The following is a 3288-nucleotide window of genomic DNA, read 5'->3' on the forward strand; positions in this document are numbered from 1 at the left end:
CTTGGGCATGTTCTTGAGAGCAGCTTTGGAACAAGACCTAAGCCTTCAGGCAGTGCCCTGAGAAGATCACCTTGCTTTATGGAAATGCTGTTGTGGAGGCCAGCTCTGTCCCAGAAGTGCCCATTGCCTGTCCCTGCCTGCAGTCACAGGACTACCACGCAGCAGGACTGTGACCAAGCTGCCAGAGCACTCAGGCCTTACACCAGCGCAAGAGCTGAGAAGGACAGGGTAGAAGTGGAAAGTGAGCAGCTCTGGAAAGACCAAGCGCTGGTGCTCCCTGGCAGTGCTGCTGTGCTGGGACTCTTTTCCCCTCCACCTCTGCACACCGGCACTGCCCCTGTAGCTCCAGAGAAGGTCTCGAAGGAAGGATCTCAGACAAGACACTGCGGGGTTCATTGTTTTGTTTAAACACACAGACAGCACAGCTCCTTATTTACACAGACTCTGGGTAACACCAAAGTTGGATAGACACGTAATTAAAAATGGCACAAATAATGACATTTCTTTAGGGACAACATTCTGTGAAGTAAAACAAAGCAAATAAACCCCAACCCCACAACCAAAACCAACAAAAACTACAGAAGATGGGCTTGGCCTGTAAGGAGTTACGTTATGAGTGATTTGCAGAAGATGAAAAGCAGTTTATTGCTTTTGAAAATCATCTGGTCACCAGTCTCCACACTGCATCCTTGAGCTCCTTGTTCTTCGTGCTGTACATGACAGGGTTCACAGCTGGAGGCACCACTGAGTCCAGAACTGCCACCACCAGATCCAGGGATAGGGAGGAAATGGAGGGAGGCTTCAGGTAGGCAAACGTGCCAGTGCTGATAAACAGGGAGACCACAGCCAGGTGAGGGAGGCACGTGGAGAAGGCTTTGTGCCGGCCCTGCTCAGAGGGGATCCTCAGCACAGCCCTGAAGATCTGCACATAGGACAGCACGATGAAAACAAACACCCAATTCTACACAGATACTAACCACAATGACCCAAACTTCCCTGAGGTAGGCATCTGAGCAGGAGAGCTTGAGGATGTGGGGGATTTCACAGAAGAACTGGTCCCCAGCATTGCCTTGGCAGAGTGGTATTGAAAAGGTATTGGCAGTGTGTACCACAGAAGTGAGTGAACCACCACCCCAGGCAGCTGCTGCCATGTGGACACAAGCTCTGCTGCCCAGGAGGGTCCCGTAGTGCAGGGGTTTGCAGATGGTAACGTAGCGGTCATAGGCCATGATGGTGAGAAGATAAAACTGCTGTAGCACCGAAAAAGAAAAAAAAGACCTGTGCAGCACATCCCAAGTAGGAAATGGCCCTGGTTTCCCAGAGGGAGATGGTCATGGCTTTGGGAACAGTGGTGGAAATGGAGCCCAGGAGGGAGAGGTTGAGAAGGAAGAAGTACATATGGGGGTGTGGAGGCGGTGATCACAGGCTACGGCGGTGATGATGAGGCCATTGCCCAGGAGGGCAGCCAGGTAGATGCCCAGGAATATCCAGAAGTGCAAGAGCTGCAGCTCCCATGTGTCCGTGAATGCCAGGAGAAGGAACTGGGTGATGGAGCTGCTGTTGGACATTTGTTCACTCTGGGCATGGGGGACTGCTGAAAGAGGAGAAGACATTGACTTCTTTGAGCCAATCCTATGCTTGTTTCCCAAAAAATCCCCCCCCAATTACTTCTCTTTCTTTGGTGTAACTTTGTTCTGCTCCTTATGGTGATCTCAGGTTTGTGCTGCTGAGTGCGGGCACTTTCTCTGAAGGGGCAGAAATCATCATCTTCCACATTGCTCTCCGCCTGAACACTGGTGAGCCCTGAGGGACAAAAGGGTTCCCTGTGCCCCCCAGTGCAGAATCAGGAGAGCGGCTCTGCCCGCGAGTGACCTCCTGGTCACCACACGGGTGCCCTGTGCTTACACCACTCTCTGCTGCAGGATGACATCACTAACAACATACTTGAAGAAGAAACTGGACTTTTGTGAGCGTGGAAGAGTCCAGTTTCAAATTCCATTACTGTTCTCCTTCCCTGTGCAGCTGAGCAGAGAGGGATGCAGAGGGGTGGCATGGCTCCCTGCTACCTGGAGCTGTCCCTGATGGGGGCTGTTTCTCTGTCGCCAGCTCTCCTCCCTGTCAGTGCATCCCACCCTCTCTGTGCTCAGCTCTGCCCTGAAGACACCTTCTGGCAGCAGGGCACTGCCCAGGGGCATCTCCCTGTTTTCAGGTCCTAAGGAGCAAATCAGACAAAACCTCAAGCCTCAAGCAAAGGCGATGTCGGTGCTGTCTGTAGGTAGAGAAGTGGTTGAAGGCACTTTCTGAGGTTTCTGGCAGATCTGCTAATCCCTCAGTGTAACAGTTCAGGAGTCTCGGAGACTTATTCAAACTTGACAGCCGCTTTCCCCTTTTCCTTAGAAGAAAGCTGAGATCACAGACCCTGAAAAGGTCCTCGTCTTTAAGGTAGCCCCTGCCTTGACTTTACTCTTGAAATGCGCAGCTTGAGGCCATTTCCTCTCGTCCTATTGCTGTTACTTGCGAGAAGAGACCAACCCCCACCTCGCTACAACCTCCTTTCAGGTAGTTGTAGAGCACGATAACGTCTCCCCTCAGCCTCCTCTTCTCCAGGCTAAACAGTCCCAGTTCCCTCAGCTGCTCCTCATCAGACTTGTGCTCCAGGCCCTTCACCAGCTTCGTTGCCCTCCTCTGGACACGCTCCAGCACCTCCATGTCCTTCTTGTAGTGAGGGGCCCAAAACTGAACACAGTATTCGAGGTGTGGCCTCACCAGTGCCCAGTACAGGGGCACGATCACCTCCCTGCTCCTGCTGGCCACACTATTTCTGATACAGGCCAGGATGCCGTTGGCTTTCTTGGCCACCTGGGCACACTGCCGGCTCATGTTCAGCCGGCTGTCGACCACCTGTCCCTCACACATTGCTTAGGGCTCTTCTAGGGGCAGTGTGATGTGGGGATGTGCAATGCCTAGTGCAGGACTACAGCACGACCCTTCTGGGTCTCTCCTGGGTGGGGCAAAGCGGTGATGAGGTCTTGGTGAATAAGGGTAAGGTATCTCCTGGCAGGCCTTGTTTGCAGAGACAACAGCCATAGCCAAGGTGACGAAAGGTCAGCTCTGTTGTGGGCTTTCAGCCTTGTCACAGCTCCACCACAGTCTGTCCTACGGTGTCCCATGCCTGCAACTCTTTCTTTGAAGACTGTGGACACCCAAGTCTCTTCTCACTCCAACATCTCACTACCCTTACTGATAGTTCTCTGGTCATCCCTGGCTGTTCCTTGAAACACAAAGCCA

At 52.7% G+C, this 3288-nt stretch overlaps 1 pseudogene; it reads right to left on the reverse strand.

The window, feature by feature from the left end:
• Positions 1-658: 658 nt before the first annotated feature.
• Positions 659-1568, reverse strand: LOC142076276 (olfactory receptor 14C36-like; annotated as a pseudogene).
• Between the last annotated feature and the right edge of the window lie 1720 nt (positions 1569-3288).

This window comes from Calonectris borealis, unplaced genomic scaffold (assembly GCF_964195595.1).
Source record: "Calonectris borealis unplaced genomic scaffold, bCalBor7.hap1.2 HAP1_SCAFFOLD_40, whole genome shotgun sequence".
NCBI lineage: Eukaryota > Metazoa > Chordata > Aves > Procellariiformes > Procellariidae > Calonectris > Calonectris borealis.